We start from the raw sequence: 21,244 nt of genomic DNA on the forward strand, positions 1-21,244 counted from the left end.
TAATACCTAATTATAAAGTATTCGTGTTAAAACACTGAATGAAGCTGCATCTGAGCTATAGGTTTTTGTTTTTTTTTTTATTTGTTTGTTTGTTTTGTTTTTGTCTGTCTGGTTGTTTGTCTTTTTTTTTTTACTATTATTATTACTTTTATTTTTTTTCTCTATATTAACATTCTACATCTTTTTCTGTTGTGTTGCTAGTTCTTCTAAACTGATGCAAATGTACTAAGAAACGATGATCATGCATCTATGTGATGATGTTAAGAATTACTGATTGCATATGTAGAATGGTATGATTTCTAAATGTTGGGTTAATTTCTTTTTTTCCATTAATTAATAAAAAAAAATTCTGATCTGTCTAAGCCTTAGAAAAATAGACTGTAGGGTCTGATTTTACTCAGTTAAAAAACATAGCTGAGGGCTTGGGCTAATCTGCAAGATTGTCACATTTTATTTATTTGTGCATTCTCTGTTACTAAAAAGTGGATTTAAGTATAGTCAACTTAAAATTACCCATGAAAAAGGAAAGTTATTCAGATAAGCTAAAATAAAATCTTATTGCTGTTTAAAATAAATAAATAAATAAATAAGAAAGAGCAAAAATCTAGGACATAACAGCACACCTGGAGGAACTTGAGAAAGAACAGCAAACCTACCCCAAAGCAAATAGAAGAAGGGAAAAACAAAGATTAAAGTAGAGATCAATGAATGGGAGAACAATAGAAAGAATCAATAAAACCAAAAGTTGGTTCTTTGAGAAAATCAGTACAATTGATGGGCTACTAGCAAGACTGACAAAGAAAAAAGAGAGAGATGCAAACAAACAAAATCAGAAACGAGAAGAGGTGCGTTACCACAGACAGTGAAGAAATAAAAGAAATCACAAGAGGATACTATGAACAACTCTACGCCAACAAATAGACAACTTAGATGAAATGGACAAATTCCTGGAGACACACAAGCAAGCTACACTGACTCAGGAAGAAATAGAAGATCTCAACAAACCAATCACAGTAGAGATTCAATCAGTTATCAAAAATCTTCCTACAGAGAAAAGCCCAGGGCCAGATGGCTTCACAGGGGAATTTTATCAAACATTCCAAAAAGAACTAACACCAAATCCTGCTCAAACTTTTCCAAAAAAATGAGGAAAAAAGAACTCTACCTAACTCATTTTATGAAACTAATATTTTAATACCAAAACCAGGCAAAGATGCTATAAGAAAGGAAAAGTACACGTCAATCTCCTTAATGAACATAGATGCAAAAATTCTCAATAAAATATTAGCAAATTGAATCCAACAACACATTAAAAGAATTATAAACCATGACCAAGTGGGGTTATACCAGAAATGCAAGGATGGTTCAACACAAGAAAATAAATTAATATAATGTAGCACATTAACAAATCGAAAAGGAAAAATCACATGATCATCTTGATTGATGCTGAAAAACCATTTAACAAAATTCAGCATCCTTTTCTGATAATAATACTTCAAAAGATAGGAATCAAAGGTAACTACCCCAATATGATAAAGGAAATATATGAAAAACTGATAGCCAGCATTGTCCTCAATGGAAAGAGACTGAAGACTTTCCCCCTAAGATCAGGAACGAGACAAGGCTGCCCACTGCCACCATTGTTATTCAACATTGTGCTAGAAGTTCTAGCTAGAGTAATCAGGCTGGAAAAAAATTAAAGGCATCCAAGTAAAACTCTCATTATTTGCAGATGATATATTATACTTGGAAGATCATGAGAAATCTACCAAAGTTACCTGAGCTAATAAACAAATTAAGCAAAGTGGCAGGATTTAAAATTAATGTGCAAAAATCAGTAATATTTCTATACACAAGCAATGACCTAGCTGAGGAGTCAGTTAAGGAAAAAATTCCATTCAAAATAGCAACTAAATGAATCAAGTACTTAGGAATGAACTTAACTAGGGATGTAAAGAACTTGTACACAGAAAACTACATAGCATTGCTAAAAGAAATCAAAAGAGATTTAAATAGGTGGAAAAATATTCCCTGCTCACGGATAGGAAGGCAAAATATAGTTAAGGTGTTAATTCTACCCAAATTGATCTACAGATTCAACACAGTACCAATCAAAATTCCAACAACCTACTTTGAAGATTTGGGAAAGTTAATTACTAGATTCATCTGGAAGGGAAAGAGACCCCAAATAGCTAAAAGCATCCAAAAAAGGAAGAGTGAAATGGGAGGATTAACACTTCCTGACTTTAAAACCCATTATAAAGCCACAGTGGTCAAAATAGCGTGGTACTCATCATTCTTAGTACATTTGCATTGATTTAGGAAAAGAACTAGCAAAACAACCAAAAAAGATATAGAATGTTAATATAGAGAAAAAAAATAAAAATAATAATAATAGTAAAAAAAAAAAAAAAGACAAACAAGCAAACAGAGAGACAAAAAAAAAAAACAGCATGGTACTGGCACAAAGATAGAAGATTTGACCAATGGAATCTAATTGAGAGTGCAGAAATAGACCACCAAATCTATGGTCAACTGATTTTGACAAGGCCACCAAATCCTTTGAACTGGGACAAAATAGTCTCTTCAATAATTGGGCATGGAAGAACTGGATATCAATAGCCAAGAGAATGAAAAAGGAACCCTATCTTTACACCCTACACAAAAATTAACTCAAAGCGGATCAAACACCTAAATATAAGAACTAGCACCATAAAATTTCTAGAAGAAAATGTAGGGGAACATCTTCAAAACCTAGTAATAGGAAGTAACTTCCTAAACTTTACACCCAAAGCATAAGCAATGAAAGAAAAAATAGATAAATGGGAACTCCTCAACATCAAATGCCTCTGCACCTCTAAAGACTGTCAAAAAGGTGAAGAGGCAGCCAAGTCAATGGGAGAAAAATATTTGGAAATCACAAATCAGACAAAGGTTTGCTATCCTGTGTATACAAAGAAATCATACAATTCAACAACAAAAGAACAAACAACCCAACTATAAAATGGGCTAAAGATATGAAGAGTTTTTCTGAAGAGCAAATACAGATGGCTCAAAAGCACGTGAAGAGATACTCATTTTCATTGGCTATAAGGGAAATGCAGATCAAGAGCACAATGAGATATCACCTCACACCTATAAGAATGGCTGGTATTAAACAAACAAGAAACTATAAATGTTGGAGAGGATGTGGAAAAATTTCTGCATTGCTGGTGGGAAAGTAAAATGGTGCAGCCACTGTGGAGGACTATTTGGCGGTTCCTTAGAAAACTAAATATCGAGTTGCTCTATGACTGAGCAATAGCACTACTTGGTATATACCCAGAAGAACTGAAAACAATGGCACAAACAGACATTTTCACACCGATCTTCACAGTGGCATTATTCACAATCACCAAATGATGGAAACAGATCAAATGCCTATCAACAGATGAGTGGACCAAGAAAATGTGGTATATACATATGATGGAATACTATGCAGCAGTAAGACAAAATGACATCCTGGAGCACATGACAAGATGAATGAGCCTTGAGGACATAATGCTGAGTGAAATTAGCCAGACACAGAAGGACAGATACTGTGTGATTTCACTTTTGTGACCAGCATAAAGGTACAATCAGAGACTTAGAATACAGAATGTGGGGGACCTAGAGATACATACAAGCTAGAGATGGGTGAAGCGTTATATTCCAGTATAAGGGAATGAATAGGAGTGAAGGTGGTTTTCTAGAGGATATATAAGTAATATTGCCATATTCAGGATGAACAAGATAGAAGGGGGTTGTATAGACGTATGTGTCCCACTGATTACACTAGAAATAAGAATGAGTTCTCGCAAGAATTACTTTAAAGATGTGGTTCTTGTACAAAGAGTGTTTAAGTCCAGGGTACGGGGGAAAACTGCTAGTGCATGTTATGAGCTATGTTCAAAAGGAAACCATTAGCACAACCACAGCAACAGCAAAGGTAAATAATGGGGGGAGGGACAAGAATGAAAAAGAGATTTAGATTTCCTATTTGATGAGGGTGTGTTTATTGGTTTTTCTTCTCTTGGGAACAATGAAATCATCTAAAATTGAGAATGTTGATGGACTGTGGACTTTGGGCCCTCTACATGATGCCCGATGAATGCAGGTGGCTGAAGGATGCACTGATGGAGAAGTAGATTGGCGAACGATGGTGTATACTTACGAACGAAGGTTGTGCTGCTACAAAAAGGAACAAAGTTGTGAGGCTGCAATGATATGAATGAACATGTGGGACATTTGGTTAGGCAAAATAAGCCAGAAACAAAAAAAAACAAGAATTGAAACCTACAAACCTCTCGATAGGTCCCTGGTCCAGATAAGTCCTGAAACCTAGTCCAGCCTCTCCAGAACATCAGATAGTTCCATTTCCCTACCCCGTATTAGTGACAGACACTTCCAATATAAAGAATTTAGAATTGCCATAGCTCAAACAACCTTAAAGAGAGGTGTGGGAAGATCAAAGGTGTTGGTAGAGTTATACATAGAAGATAAGATTTAACAAATGAATATGAATGCTGAATCATTAAATTGATACCTCTTTTAGTCTTCAGTCTTTTAGAGCAGCTAGAAATAAAGACCTAAAATTGTGAAATTGTAACCCATGTCAAAGTCTGAACTATGTTCTACAACTAATTGCGGTGCTGTGCTTTGAAATTTATAGCTTTTTTGTATATATATTATTTTTCACAAAAAAAGAAGGAAAAAAAGTCGATTATAACGATAAAAAAATATTTAAGCCCTCTAGCCTCCTATATTCTAGGATCGTAGATCTGGGATCTGTCCTGTAACCACTTGTTAAAGAGTGCTTTGAAAACTATTGCTTTTTTATTTCTTTGCTTTGCATGTATGTTATACTATGCAATAAACAAAGTTAAAAAAAAAAAAAAGAACAAAAATGATATGGTTACCTTTAGAAAATGCTTATAAGAAAACAGGAGCCTAGACTGTAAGCTTTTAGAGCAGACACATAAAGTCTGGAATGGTGATTATTATTTCTGGATTTTGAGAGGCTGTTTTATACATATAACCTGATAGTTAAAGATAAGAATGAAGCCGACAGGTTGGGGTTAAAATAATTCAGAACATAGGGGTAAGGAAGACAGTGTCTATATTTTAGAACCACACATACTCTTTGAGACCAATGGAAGAAAGGTTTATTTTGGTCTGGAACTGAAATTTTCTGTAGTGCATAAACTAATCCAAGCTATCTATATAGTTCATTTGAACAATTGAAACACAGGGAGTACAGAATAAGAAAGAGGTCCTTTAATCCTGTATAGATTATTGTAATGCCTGGATACACCCTAGAGTATACTAAGCAGACAATCAAACAGTATTGGCAAAGTCCCCTGAGAGATAGGAGAAAGAATTTGGAAACTATTAAACCTTACCATCAGGGAATCCCCTGATACTGTGTCAAACTTTAGAGACACCCAAATCAATAGGCCAGGCCCTCGATCATGAGGCTTACTCTTGTGTAGCTTATGTAGGTAGCAGAGAAGTTTAGACTACCTATAGGTAGGCCTGAGTTACTTCTGGAGGACCTCTGTTGTTGCTCAATGTGGCCTCAGTCTCTCTCAGCTCAACTCTGCAAACGAAATCATTGCCCTCCCCTCTACGTGGGACATGACATCCAGGGTTGAAAGTTTCCCTGCTGATGTGGGAAATGATTCCCAGGAATGAATCCAGACCTGGCACCATGGGATCAACAATTCCATCCTGACCAAAAGGGGGAAAAGAAGTGTGATTAATAAAGTATCAGCGGCAGAGAGAGTTCAAATAGAGCTGAGAGGCTACTCTGGAGGTTGCTCTTACACAAGCTTCAGGTAGACCTTACTACCTATCATAACCTGCCACCCCCAGCCAGGACCATTCCAGCCAATCCTAAAGAACACTTAGGGCAATACATAAGATTCCACAATGGTTCCAGGCACTAGAGTAACTTTCCAGAAACCTACACCTCCAGATGGCTCCTTGGTCCAGATAAGTCCTGAAACCTAGCCCAGTCTCCAGAACATCAGATAGTTTCATCTCTCAACCCCATATTAGTGACAGAGCCTTCCAATATGAAAACTTTAGAATTCCCATAGCTCAAACACCCCTAAAGAAGGAGATGAAAAGATCAAAGATGATGGTGCAGTTTTATAGAGAAGATAGGATTTAACAAATGGATATGATTGCTGAGTCATTAAATTGATATCTCATTTAGTCTCTAGTATTTTAAAGCAGCTAGAAGTAAAAACCTAAAATTGTGAAATTGTAACTCATGTCAAACTCTGAAATCTGTTCTACAACTAATTGTGGTGCTGTGCTTTGAAATTTATAGCTTTTTTTGTATATATATATTCTTTTTTCACAAAAAAAAGAAGGAAAAAAGTTGATTGTGATGATAAAAAACAATTTAAGCCCTCTAGCCTCCTATATTCTGGAGCACCTAGAAGGAAAAATATGAGAGGATCATATGGTAGCCCATGACAAACTCTGGGATGTGTCCTGAAACTACTTGTTGAAGAGTGCTCTGAAAACTATTGCTTTTTTATTTCTTCGCTTTGTATATATGTCATACTATACAATAAAAAAGGTAAAAATAAAAAAAACTTAAATATATATATATGTATAAATAATTCTACAACCTAACAGATACTGGAAACAACACAGTGTTGAATAGGGAATAGTTATGATATATGATAGTATATCTGTATTATTGAATATTATGCAGGCTTATAAAATACATGGTTTCTGCAGTTTGTAATAATATGTAAAATTGCTTATGTTATACTAATTGAGAAAAATAGAATATAAAATCATTTCATATGAGCCCAATTGTGTGTATTTACACAGAAGTAGTCCTTTAGAGATATTTTAGAGGTAGACTTATGAGGTATGTTTGTTTCCTTCATATTTTTTCTCATTTTGCAAATTTCTCAAATAAACATGGATTTCCCAAATTTAAAAAAATAGAAGAAGAAGAAGGGACAAGGAGTCAGCTCAGCTAGTGCAAAAGAATGCAAAGTCAGCTTCTGTACCCTTACCATCCATGCAGGGTCCCCACTGCGCCCTTTACTGGGGTGAAGATGCTGGCGGAGAGCCAAGAGCAGCCTGGCGTGGGTGCCTTGGCATGGGCCACTCACTGCCCTGACGGCAGAAGAAAGCACCCTAAAGAAATCTTTAAAAATGAAAACACTAATAGGCCAAAAGTGAATTGTGAACTTTTTTTTTTAACTCTGAGAGTTAGAGTGTACTAGATAAAAGCAGAGGCATTCCGATATGTTTGCTAAAGGCCAAATGCAATGAATGCGAATGAGGTGAATGAATATTAATGAAATAGATAGAGAGGGGGGTCAGGGGGCGGGCAAAGCACCTTCATCGTGGGAAGTAGAGTCCCAAGGTTTCCCCAGCCACGTCGGAGGGAAGACGCCAGCAGGAGCAGCAAGGAGAAATCAGCTGTTAAGGAGAAAAGAAGATCCTGCCGGGATTCAAAATTGGTAGGAGAAATATGTTATTGTATTTCTAAAGATGAAAACACTTACCGCGTGGGTTACAAATATGCTGCTATTATCAGTGATTCTGTACAAAGTGTGTTATTATCTAGATTATTAAACTAGCAGCTTAGAGGCAACCGTTATGAGATGATTGTACAGAAAGGATATTGCAGGAGCTAAACCTAATTAGGCAGGATCTGGGAAGCCTGATTGGAAGTCAAGGCAAACAGATAGATCTAGAGAAGGGGGATGAATTCAGAGCAATGGTTCATTTTTGGTCTTGATCTTGACATAGTATGCAACGAAGACCATATTCGCAAACTCATATACAATGCCCGTGTATCACTTTGTAGAGTAACACTTGATATCCCCCATGTATTTCTGAAGTCATGTGCCAGTAATTCTCTCTGGCAAATCAAATTAGGCTGGAAGTACAGCAGGTGGGATAATGTATGTGGTGTGGTTGCTTTTGAAAATTTTAAAATAGCACAAAAATATCAGTTATTACTGATAAGAAGGTATGCATAGCCAATCTGTGACCATAGTTCTAATTTATCTGAAAACACTCAGAATGTAAAATTCTGATAAGACTAAAATAAATAATGATATTCTCATTTGTAAATGAGAAATTCTCATGTAGAACAGATGCTTCTCCCTCGTGTTTAGTGTTTTATCAGTTTTTGTGTTTCAGAAGATTAATCTGCTGCTACATATAGGATATGCTGGGGCAAGGAAACTAGTTCATTGCAATAGCCCAGACCAAATTTGGATTCTGAGGCATGTAGGAGCTAAAACACTATATAGGACAACGAACACAATGTACACTAGGCGGCTGGTTCTCTTTAGGAATAAAGACCTCGGGAACCAGAGGCCAATCCAAGGTGAGCATGGAGAGCTAAAAGAAGCTGTTGCCCTTGCTAAAAATGGAATAGTTATGGAGAGTGGGAGGAGGCAGGCAGGGTATATGGATGGTAGGAAGGGGGAGCATACCTAATTCAGAGTCCTTGGAAAGAACTTGACTACCGAATCGGTGAAAAACCAGCATCTTAGCCTGGGGTTTATACCTCAGTCTTGTGTGAGTTTAGCTAGTGTGAGTAAGGCTCCCAAGAACCTGAGGCTCCCCACAGGCACCAGTAAAGTGGGATTCCTACATCCAGAAGGACGGGAAGTGGAGCTGGAGTGTCTCATCAGCCACAAGGCAGAGGAGCCAGGCTTGGCGTTCCAAGCCAGAGCCTTCTTGGCCATCCCGAGCCGCCTGCAGGGAGCTGAGGTTCTAGCAGCATGCAGGACCCCAGCAGAGCTCCAGCCAATACTAAGGCACACCTGAAAAACTTCCTAGTTTTGCTGTGAGAAATGACTGTCGAGGGGAAAAGAAATCCAATTCAAAATAAAACCTTTTCAGAAAATTCACCTATTGAAGAAAAGTAGCAAATCATTATTAAAAATTCAGAGTAAAAGTGATAAATCAGATACTCAAATGCACACAAGTATGAGAAATATTACAGAGCTAATCATAGGAAGAAAATGTACACTTCAAAGAATTCTGATAGAAAAATGAACTTTACATTTATAAACTTAAAAAATCCAAATTGGAATATTTAAAGGCATGAGAAGGAAATGTATTTAAGATACTGTTCCAAGTATTGGAATATACTTGGCCTGGCCTCTTAAAGAAGCAGTGCAGGGTCTACAAGTATTCCTAAGCCACAGAAAAATCACTTATTTCCATGATCACTCTCCATGTGGATAACCTACCATCGCTTCTCAAGCCCTTGCCCGCCCCCCATACATGCTTATGCAAAATTCTTGTAAGGATGTGGCAAAAAGAGCTCTGGGGCTGGATAAGAAGTGAAGAATGTCGCAGGTTCCTGCACCACCTCTTCCTTTAGACATACGCCACACGTATGTAGCTGTCAGCTTAGCGTTAGTCATGTATTTCTCAGAGTACGAATGACACACACCAGAAGAGCTAGATCCCTTACATGTTAATTGCAATTACACAGCAAAACATAATGGGCTGCCAAAATATTCACAGGATAATTGCCCTGTAATGACAAGATAATTCTTCCTATTCTTCCAAAACAGAATGTGGATGCCTCAACTAATTATTTTGCAATCTTCTAGGCAATATTTTTGCTAGGCCTTAGCCAAGCCTGCACCTTTGGGTGCACAGCTTCCCTCCAAGCTTCTCCCAGGATGTCAAAGGAAGCGTGGGGTGTGGACAAATCCGGAGAGGAGGACAGGCTGTGAGGAGGGCAGCTGTGGTGGAAGATGCCCTCCACCCTGGAGCTGGATGGTTCTTTGAAATGGAGGGCATCCTGGCGTGGGAGGTGGCACAGTGGCATCCCAGGTCTCCAGCCACCAACCACGTCTGATCCAGGAGCTCTTGGCCACGTCCTGAGACATGGAGCTGCCCAGCGGGTGAGTAGATCCTGTACAGCAGTCGACCCAGGGAGAGAACATTCTTTGCTGTCGAAATATACTGGTGTCAAGCGAGGGAGTGTCTGACTAGCCTTCCCAAGTCTCTAGGGCTTCAACTTCAGATTCCAAGGATGACCCATCCCGGAATGCTAACAGCTGTTGCTGGTTCTCAACACTGGCAGAGAACAACGCGTCTTGTGGCATTCCCCCTTCCGCAGCCTTCCTGCGACTCCAGGCACCCAGTGCCTGCTGCCTTTCTCTCTCCAAAGAGTCCCAAATCATTCCGCCTTCTTCCTTGCACCCCACAGCCGCCTTTCACCACCACTGCCAGCACCGCACACAACCTTGCTTCTTCCCAAACTCCTGTGTATTAGTTAGGGTTCTCTAGAGAAACAGAATCAACAGGGAACACTCGCAAATATAAAATTTATAAAAGTGTCTCACGTGACCATGGGAACGCAGAGTCCAAAATCCACAGGGCAGGCTGTGAAGCCAATGATTCTGATGGAGGGTCTGGACGAACTCCACAGGAGAGGCTTAAAAGGCTTCCAGTGATGAGATTAAGCATCACTCATTACAGAAGACACTCCCCTTTGGCTGACTACAAATGTAAACAGCTGTGGATGTAGCTGATGTGATCATGATTTAATCCTATGAAATGTCCTCATCGCAACAGACAGGCCAGCACTCGCCCAACCAGACAAACAGGTACCACCACTTGGCCAAGTTGACACATGAACCTAACCATGACACCCTGTTGCACCAGTGTTCCTCGTTTCAGATCCTTCTAAAAAGGGAAACACTTTGATTGAAAGATAAATTAGTAATATCCTTATAGGCGGGGATATCTGATGGAATTGCAGGCGGTGTGTGCAAGTGGAGGAGGAAATACTTCAGGGTCAGAAAGCCATTTCCAGAACTTTCTGCCCAAGGCCAGCCCTGTTGAGCCTTCCAAGCTTCCAGGGGGGCTGGCAACCCTTCAGACACCATCAAGGCAAAAGTCAGTGGTAATTCTGAATCCTGGGTTTATCTGGCTCAGGCTGCCTCTGATGATTTCAAATGATAAATGAGAAAATTTCTGAAAGATTATTAGTACATCATTGTAATGTGCTTGCCAATTGTCAAGAGAAGACAGGATTGCCTTAGAGCTGGGGTCAGTGAATGTTTTATTTAAAGGGCCAGAGAGTAGATATTTTAGGCTTCATGGGCGGTATGGTCACAACTCCTCAACTCTGCCATTGCAGCACAGGAAAGCTGCCATGGGCAGGGGGTAAATGAATCACAGTGATTATGCCCCAATAAAACTTTATCGACAAAAGTAGGGCTCAGCTTGGATTTGGCCCCAGGGCTGGCATTTGCAAACCCAGGAGCCAGGCTCTGGGAAACACACTGGGGATATGGTGATAACTGAGACTGGCTCAGCTTGTCAGGAGCAGGCAGCACGATGGGGGAGTGCCAAGGAAAGGGGAGATCCAGTGATATGATGGGGGGAGTGGAAACTCAGAAGAGGCGAGCCGCTCCCACTGGGAGGTGGCAGTGGAGGGTGGCTTCACAGAAGACTGACGCGCTCAAGGAAGCCTTTGCTTTCTGAAGAGGCTCCCACCGTGCTTCACAACATGCACCAGCCCGTGCCCTCTCCTTGCCGCCCGGGACCTCCAGCTCTGGGTGGCCCACAGGTCAAGGGACCTCTTCAGGGAATCCTGGGCATATGCCCAAAAGAGGCCGCCGCCCTGAGAGGCCCCATCCGTGATTGCTTGTGCCATATCCTTTGGCCATCTTGCCCTTTGCCCGGGCCTCTCAGAGCAGAGGATACGAGGTGGCCGACCCTACCCTTGCCCTGCTCCTCTGTGGCCACGGCACCTGACCCTTCACCCACCCAAGACGTGCCCTCAGCTGCTGCCACCGTCTCTTCACACTGTGGTCTCTTCATTAAGTTCATGGGCACGTGTGGAGCGCCATGCAACTGCATCTCGGGGGCAATGTATCTCGTTTCATGATCCTTAGCCAAGCCCCACTGCTGGCTGGCCTTCAGACCACTGGGCTTTGGCTGGACTATCTTTTATTTCTCACCTTACATCTAGTGCTTCACATCTGACTTAGGAGTGAAGGAACACAGCGATATTGTTTCCCCCTGTTTCTAATCACAATGAAGCAACAATGGAAGTAAAAGCTTCCTGGTGTGTCTTGGGAAACATTCTGTGGACACCACAGCCAAGAGATTACTCCATCCTGGATTAGGACAATCCACCTGTACGCCTCATTTCTGAACTTGGACCCAACACAAAACGGTTGCAGGGTCCACACAGAGAAAAATTAACACATTAATTTAGCAGCAAAAATATTAGGAACATGAGTACAGAGTTTCTATTTGGGGTGATGGGAAGGTTCAGATAACGGATGGTGGTGATGGTGGGACAACACTGCGAATGTAACACCACTGAATGCTACACTCAAAAGTGATTAAAATGGGAAATTGTATGTGCTCTGTACGTTATCACAATTAAAAAAAACATGACATAAGAATGGCAATTAATAGCTTAAACTAGTTTAAGCACAAGAGCCATGACACAAAGCCCTGGAACGGGAGCCTTCTTATAATTACCTTGGACACGTCTTTCAACTTTAAAGAGAAAAATGCTGCAAATTCTGACTCTGAAGCCTTAGTCACACCCACACACCCCACAGAGCCTCCGTGTGTAAAAAGGAGCAGGAAGGTGGGACCAGGCCTTGGCCCTGGGCTGAGGGCGAGTCTGTTGAGACCCCATGGCCACCCGCTGTCGACATGACTGGCTTTTCCATCTGCTTGGCAAAGCAAACTCCATGGGCTGGGGCCGTGGGGCCGTCTTGGGACGCGGCTGACCTCAGCGTCACGATGGCTGCTGATGGTGGCTTCCACCCACAGCTGCTCTCTCCACAGTCTCCTCCAAAGAGGAGGAACCCTCAGGGATAGGACTCGGATCTGGAAAATTCTCAGGGAAGCTATACCGGTTTCCCATCGTTGCTGTAAAAATTACCACCAGTTTAGGAGCTTAAAACCACACAAGCACAGGGAGTTGCAGTTCTGGGGTCAGGAGCTCAAAATGAGTCTTACGGGATGAAAATCAAGGGCTGGGCAGGGCTGTGTTCCTTCTAGAGGCTCCAGAGGAAGACCCATTTCCTGGCCTTTTCCAGCTTCTAGAGGCCACCCTGCCCTTGGTTGGGGTCCCTTCCTCCTTCTTAAAGGGCCTCATTCCAACCTCTACTTCATCAATCCTCATGCTACCTTCTCTGACCCTCTTGCCTCCCTCTTATAAGGACCCTTGGGATTCCATTAGGCCCACATGTATGATCTTCTCATCTCAAAATGTCAAACTTAAGCATCTCTGCAAAATCCCTTTTGCCACATACAGCAGCATTTTCCCAGGTTCTGGGAACTTTGATGTGGACATCTTTGGGGAACAATTATTCTGCCTACCACAAAAGACACGGACAAAGTTCACGGATGAAGGACTACCTTTCAAAGACAAACTATGAGACACTTGGAGATGGAGGGCCAATTAAATATACTGCTGAGTGGGAGATGGGAAGGAAGAGGCAGGAGAAAGGAGGAGAGACGTGGAAGATGCCAAATCTGGAGGTAGAGAGCCCTTCAAATAGGAGCTGCTGGAGAGGACAGCTCAGCTGCTCCCTTCTCTGTGATTCTGGGCCTGTCTCCAGCCAATTCGCCTTCCGGAGATTTCTTCTGATCTCTCCCCAGCCTTCTGCCCTACTTCTTCTCTGCATCTGCCCCACATGCTCTGTCTTCCCTCCTGTGGAATAATTCCTGAAAACCCCTCTTCTGGTATTAAGTGTCCCACTCTTCTCTCTTTTGCTCCAGAAGCCACTTCCTCACCCTTATACATCATCAGTTCTTCCTTCTCCAGAGAATCATAAACATATTGTAATCTCTTCCCTGGACCCCATGCACACCTTCACTCACCATCTCATTCCCTGTTCCTCTTTATATAGCAAAATTCCCAAAATAGTGGTCTATGTTAGCTGTCTCCACATCCTCAGCTCCCATTCCATAGAACCTACCCCATTTTGGGGTTTTGTCCTCCAACACTCCTCAGAAATGCTCTTGCCAAGAATAACAGTGACCTCTGCCCTGCCAAGCCTAGTGGGCAGTGCCTTCATCTTCTCTGACCTCTCAACCCATTCCACCCTTTGTGACTATATCCTTCCCTGGCTTCCCTGCCCTTGAGTCCTCCTGGTTTTCTTCCCTCCTCCCTGCCTGCATCTTCTCAGCCTCATTTGCTTGTCCTGCTTCTCCTCCTCTTGGCAGCATGGAGACATTGGGTGCCCAGGCTCCTTCTCTTCCTGCATTTCCTCTCTTGGTGAGCCAGCTCAGTCTTATCACTCTAAATGCCTCCTGCAGGCCAGTGCAGTGACTCCCTGATTCATGTTATCAGCACAAACTCCCTCCAGGACTCTTTATTCTTATACCCAACTCCCGATTCAGCATCTCCACTTGGATGTCAGGCAGACAACTCAAACTTACCGGGCCGTATATAAACCTTGGCTCGTCAACTCCAACCCTGAAGCCTCTCCTGCTTCAACGAAGCCATTCTCCATTTTTTTCTTTTAAGACAGATTTATTTAATTGTATTTTAATTCAATGATGTTGACTTTTCCATTCCCATGGGGACATTTCTATGAGTAAGCAGGAGGGCAAGGGGAAAGATGTCATTACAGGAACTGCTCCCCCAGAGATACTAATCAGTAGGAAACCATCTATGAGTTAAGGCCTTCTTTTTTGAATAGAAGTCTCATGTCTTGAAAAGATGTTAACATGGTTCTAGGGTCTGCAAGTATATGCCATAGTCTTACAGTGTTCAGATATTTTCCACTCATAGAACTCATGTCTTTTGAAGGTAAATTGTAAAAAAACTATTAAAATATATGTTTTATCAAATTATTTCATAATCTACATTTTAAATATATATCAAAAATATATTTTGTTAATTTATAAATTATCATATAAGGCACTCTATGCTACTCCAGCTAATGTGAACTTATCACCCCATGCACTCAAAGGCTCTATCTCTCTAGTCCTATCGGACTCTCCCATCTAACTACAATATGTAACTTGGAAGGGTTTCAGCAAGTCCTTTCTTATGGAGGCACCATCTTTACCCCCTCTGATTCTACACCCCCATACATCCAACTCAGCTGCAAGGCCTATTGGCTCTACGTTGAACGCACATCCAGAAACTTCCACCGCAACCACCCCAATGGACGCCATGTCATGTTGTGCCACCAGTACCATGAACTCCTCATGGGACATCTCTCTTGCTCCCCCCTAGCGTCCAGTTTCAGCATAGCGGCCAGAGAGACCTTTAAAAGAACTAAAAACAGATTTTGTCCTTTCCCTGAACAAAATCTTCCCCTAACTTCCTACCCCAGATAGGTAAAACAAGCAACCACAAAACCCCAAGCTCTCCTAACGTTCCACGTGGCCCACATGCTCTGACAGCCTCCGCCTCACGTCATTTCTGGTGACTCTCCCTGGACTCAAGGCTCTCCAGCTATACCTTTCCTCAAACAAAAGCCTCTGTACTTTTGTCCTGGCTGCACCTTGGAGACTGTGGTCCCCCAAGACCTTCTGAGGCACTACCTGCTTTATGCATGACATTGCTCTTAGAGAACCCCCTTCCCCCTTCCCCACCATCACCCTTCCTTTCCTCATCCCTTACCCAAGGCTATTTGTCAACATGTGTGTTTTCTGTCTCCCTCCTTAAAGTGATAAAATGGACTATATAATTTTTCATTATGTAGACTTTTTAAATTGCTCAATTTTTTTCAAGATTTTCAAAGACATATAACGTTAGCTTTGCAAAAAATAACAGAAACGCCCTACATCTGTTGAAGGAATAAAATCCATGTTGGAATTTTAAAGAAAATATGTTGTAATGAAGCTGTTGTAAGTCATATTTTAATATGTCTCTCTTTGCCTGTTTTTAATTTCAGCACATTCATCATGTGAATATTCATAGCATTATAGTTGCTCAGTCATTAAAAAACATTTGTTCGTGGGAATTGGAAAATTTACTTGTGAAGTTCTGCAGAATTCCTTTTTTCTACTTCCAGTATTTGCTGACATTCAATACAAATTTTCAAGCCAAAAAAAAAAAGTTAAAGCAAGAACGTAAGCATTAGGCGGACAGGACTCGGGTCTCTCGTGGCCTGGCAGGTTCCCAGGAGCAAGAGCGGTGCCAGCACACAGGAGACGCGCAGGCCGCTCGTGGCATGTCTGCACAGGTGTGCACTGCCCTTGTAGCGGCCCTGTCCCCAGACGGTGCTTCCTCACTCGGCTCTCAGCACCTGTTGCTGGACTGGCCCTCTGGCACTCGCTGTCACTTTTATCAAGGACGGAAGGCATATCTGCTTCACCACTGTACCCCATCATCCAGGCATTCGATATGTATTGTATGTTGGGATGGATGAATGGACAGATGGATGGATTAGATTAAGTGAGTCAGAATTAGACTTAGGGCTGGCCGTGGAGCCCATGGTTTGGCAGATTTGTTGGTCTGCTTTTAAAAATTGACTCATCACTCTGTTCAATGTGCCATACAAAATATCACGCAAGCCTAGCACACACACAGAAATGAGCAAAAAGGACCTTTTAAAACACCTGTGCGTTGACACTTTCCTTTTTCCTCTTGGATGTAATTTTTTAGCATTGCTTACTTACACTTTCCAGAGCCTGTTTTTATCAAGCCAGTTCCATCCCCCTGACCTCTGCCTAAAGCTCTCAGGGGCAGTGTCCTCTGGAGCAGTCTCCAAGTGCCACCCTCACCTTCATGGTGCAAAACATAAAGTCCTCAAATCCAGCAAATTCCCACCCAAAGATAATTCTCACATAAGGAAAAGGAAATGCAAATGCATTCATTTTCTACTAGCTCGCCACCTGAAAACTGTCAGATCTTACAGAGTCTTCACAGCCCCTGCCTCAGCTTTCACATGTGTGGATAATTTGATGACCATTGTCATTTTTTTAAATGTCCCCAAAGATTTGTTGATCATTTGGGGCTGCACAATAAAATTTTAGCGATCTTATCTCTCCTTGGTCTAAAAAACAGCTAAAAATAATTAACTAAGCCAACCATGGTATTTAAAGAAGGTGAAGACGAAAAATGAAGAAAGCATTAAAATACATATTTTTTTTAAAAAAAAAAAAGCATGGTTGAGAAAACCAGCATCCAAACCATTTGTATTAGAATTATAGTATTTTCCATTTACAGACTGAGACAAGTTAATTGCATAGCTACCACGAAATAAACTAGGTGGTAATTACACAGAAACTCCTTTGGAAACTGTAGTAATTACGCCGAACTAAAGCATTCTAAAATAGATCAGAGTTACCAAGTTCAGATGCAAAAGAAGGATGTTTAACCTGTGCTCCAACGACTTGATTTGAATACTATACCATTAATGACTTTTGCTGCCAATTTTTAAGGATAATGACTTTAAAATACAGATGCATTTCTAGAAATGGTCCCTAGCACAATATTTCATCTCAACAAATGGGAGGAGAAGCTCAGTTTACTGCTGCCAGCCAGCAGGGAAGTTGACAGTAATTTCCTGTCTAAAGGACGTGACGATCTTCAAAGAAAAACACTCACAGTCTCAATTTTAGAAAGATATTTGTGGTCGCTGGCTCGCATTTACATACTGTATGTCAAATCTGAAAGGAAGCTATGTCAGAATGGCAATGGCTAAGTTGAGACGTGAATGGTACAGTATATTTTGCATAGAACGAGCAATTTTCTGGGGAATTAAAAGGACCGTTTTGTAGCCAATCCCCAAAAGGCTCCAAACAATCACCTTTTTGTAACACCGTTTTACACAACCCAAATTATTCAGCTGGTGAAGAAATAAGTTGGGGGAGGGTAAAATATACTGACTGCAGTGTTCTAAGAAACTTGGCAAATGGAACAGAGAATGGAAATCGGCCCCTGGCATCTTGGGTTTTAGCACTCGGTATTTTGAAGCAACTTTCTAATCTCCAGGATTGACTTTACCAGAAAGACTGACTCCCCTTCCTGGCCCAAGTGTCCCCAGACTTGCCCTAGCCACCTCCTGCCTTCTGCCCACTCTCCCTCCTTACCAGATAGGGTGCAAAGTCTGTTCCACACCGGCTCACTACAGCTGCCTTCTCCCCTTCTCCTTGGATGCCAGGTCAACCCACTTGGCCACAGCCCAGCTTTGTGCCTCCACTGGGGCTGGGTTTGCTCTCAGCTGCCAAGGCCTTTGTGAATTTAATTTTGCAGACATTGTTCTGCTAAGTTGATGCCAGGCTAGATGATGGGTAAGAGAGGAAGAAATGAGATTAGAGATGAGCAAAACCAGACAAAAGAGAAAAGGGAAATTTCCAATTGCATAGAATGCAAATCTTATTTGTATTCGACTCTGGCACAGCCAAGCCAACCCTGAGTCCAGGGAGAAACATGCTTGATTCAAGATGGTCCTGTTCAACCCTGACCATGCCCCCCCGCCCTCACATGTGCTCGGGACCTGAGTCACTTCAGCCGTCGTTGTGGAAGAGCCCAGGTCTTCACAGAGACTCGTGGTTCTGTGTACACTGACAGCAGACAGAAAAGAAACTTGACTTTCTTATTGTTCCAACAGGGAGCTCTGGTTAAAATTACTAATGCGAAACATCTCCGCCACCGCTCTTCAATCTATTGTCAGGAGATTATTTTACATCAGCCAATGTCTTACAGATATTTTATGGGTTGAATCGTGCATCCCCAAAAGACATGTTGAAGTCCTAACCCCCAGTACCTGAGAATGGGAACTTATCTGGGAAGTAGGGTGGTTATAGACGGAAGTGGGCAAGTTAAGAGGGGGTCACACTGGAGAGGTGGGCCATAAATCCAACATGACTAGTGGCCTTCTAAGGAGAGAACTGGACACAACTGGACACAGGGGAGAAAGCTACACGATGGCAGAGGCAGAGATCGAAGCCCAAGCACTGTTGCAGGCCCCCAGAAGCTAGGAAGAGGCAAGGAAGGACTTTCCCCAACAGAGTCCAGACTTCTGGTCTCCACATCTGTGAGACAATGGATTTCTGTCGTTTTAAGCCATCCAGTTTGTGTACTTAGTTACAGCAGCCCAAGAGAATGAAGACGGACTCAAATATTTCATTACTTACCCGGGGGTTTGTGTGAAACCTTAGCCTTAATGTTGCATTGGGGCTCTGGCCCCCCAGCGAAGGCATCCGAGGCACAGAGGGGAGGGCCCACCTCTGCATTTGGTGGGTGGAGTCTTTCCTCCACGGGCCTCTGGGAAGGCCTTGGTCACTCACACCCACACAGCCAGGCCAGGACCTCCCAGGTGTCCGGGTGAAAGAAGCCTGGGCCGTGTAACCGCTGTGTCTCAGGAGGACCCTGTTGTCCCCTATAAAGCCAGCCAGACCCCATCAGGAACGTCCTAGGAAATACCAAGCACATGGACTTCACAGCAAGAATCAAGATTTAAAATGCTTTTTAAAGGACAGATCTTGATAGATTCTTCCTTCTCCAGGGCCCTGGGGGCAGTCTCCTTGGGAAGTCTCACCCTCCCCGTGGGGATGTCCCATCGTCCCGTCTGGAAGGAGCAGGTGGCCTGGTGGGCAGATGGACTCTGGCCTCTGGGGACCATTCCTGGGTGGAGGGACGTGCAGGTGCATCCCATCAAACCATCTGACTTCTCACCCGAGGCCACATGAGGTTCACTGTCCTTCAGGCGGATGCATCGTAAGTTCTGATGGCTCTCATTTTTTATTACAGATCACCACGAAGACTCCAAGTCTCAGGAAAGCGGCCTGTGTAGTTGGTGAATTATGGACCCAAGAACAGAATTCCTATCTTCAGGGTCCAAATCCTATGAATAACCACCTCCAGTTACACAGGCATTTCAGGCCACTGCTCAGAAGTGGGTTTCGACTTCTCCTTTGGAGGGATAAGCAGGTTTAATGCAACAATAGCTCACTGTTACAGAGGGAATCACACGTGGTGAAGCAAACCCTGGGCATCACGCTCACAGGCATACTCATACATACCTACACACACACACATACCTGGTGTACATACGTGTTTACATGTCTATATTTTCTAATATAATGCAATGTCGAGTGTAGAAAATTGGAAAAACATAGAGAAATTTAATGATAGAGTCACTCACGAAACTTAGCCTCAACACCAAGTCTACTCATCGGTGACATTCCATGTCCATGATAGCCTGGGAGTTTTTCCCTAAGAACAGTAACATTTTGGGATGGCAGCCCTATACATACACAACTTGGTGCTATCCTTTTCTTTTCAGCTCCAGAATATTCCTGATCTGCCCTTATTGAGAATTGATCAGATCTTAAGAGGCAAAATTTGGAAGGAGAATAAAATCATGCAAGGGAGCCATGTGGGTTTTTTTCCTCTTAGAGGTTTTGCAGCATGAATTAGAAAACCACCCCGTGCATGGGGTCACCTCACCCCTCAGGTCAAGGTTTCCATACTTGAGGAATGAACTGACCCAGTGCACAGAGGCACTGCCCTCCGAGCCTCCTGGCTGCTCAGGAATTGGTGAGCTCTGCAGGTGGCACTGCAGGGGCAGTGGGTGGGCTTCCTGTCTGTGCCCTGCCCGGGGACAGCTGAGGTGGGCCGGCTACTTGAGAGCAGGGGTGGAATGTGGCCAGCACCCCCCTGGAGGGGCGGCCCCGGGGGAGGCCCTTCTGGAGGCGGCCAGCACTGCCTCTGTGTTGCCTGACTTTCTGTTGCCTGGTAACTGGAGCACCTAATTATTCTACTAGGAGGTCAAAGAAATGTCAGCAACCCCGTTACATAGACCCAAGAAAGCCAGAATCAGGACCTTAATTGACAGAGAGAGCTATATTTTTCAACCGGAAAGCAGGAAAGAAAAAGGATTCCGAAGTTCAGTGTGTTTTTGCTAATATTGAAGCATGATGATATGGAAAATAAAATGCCCTGTGCAAAAGGATGGAACCGCAACCCAGAAGAGCTATTTGTTTGCCTTTGGGTTTTTGTTTTTAATTCCCGATGTTTCCTGTAGAACAGGAGTAGTGACTATTCGAGAAGAGAATGTAATTTTTCATTTGTTAGATAAGCAGTTGTTTTCTAGGGAAGGTTTGCAAGGATCATGGAGGTTTGGTTTTGTTTTTGTGGTGGTGGTATTTTAAGTTGAGTTTGCCTTTCAGCTAATTCTAGGCTACCAAGTTTAAAAATATCTGAGTTGATTTTACATCCTTTGTTGGCAATACCAGCCCATTTTACCTGACTACCTGTAGCTACAAC

General features: G+C 42.4%; 1 long non-coding RNA gene across 1 annotated transcript in view; it reads right to left on the minus strand.

The window, feature by feature from the left end:
• The window catches only part of LOC143648082 (uncharacterized), a 107,455-nt gene extending 89,213 nt beyond the window's left edge, over window positions 1-18,242 (minus strand). The window contains exon 1 of the long non-coding RNA XR_013158352.1: window positions 18,064-18,242. This is a non-coding gene — a long non-coding RNA (uncharacterized LOC143648082). The remainder of the gene's footprint in view (window positions 1-18,063) is intronic.
• Between the last annotated feature and the right edge of the window lie 3,002 nt (window positions 18,243-21,244).

Source organism: Tamandua tetradactyla, chromosome 10, assembly GCF_023851605.1.
Source record: "Tamandua tetradactyla isolate mTamTet1 chromosome 10, mTamTet1.pri, whole genome shotgun sequence".
In the NCBI taxonomy this organism is placed as follows: Eukaryota; Metazoa; Chordata; class Mammalia; order Pilosa; family Myrmecophagidae; genus Tamandua; species Tamandua tetradactyla.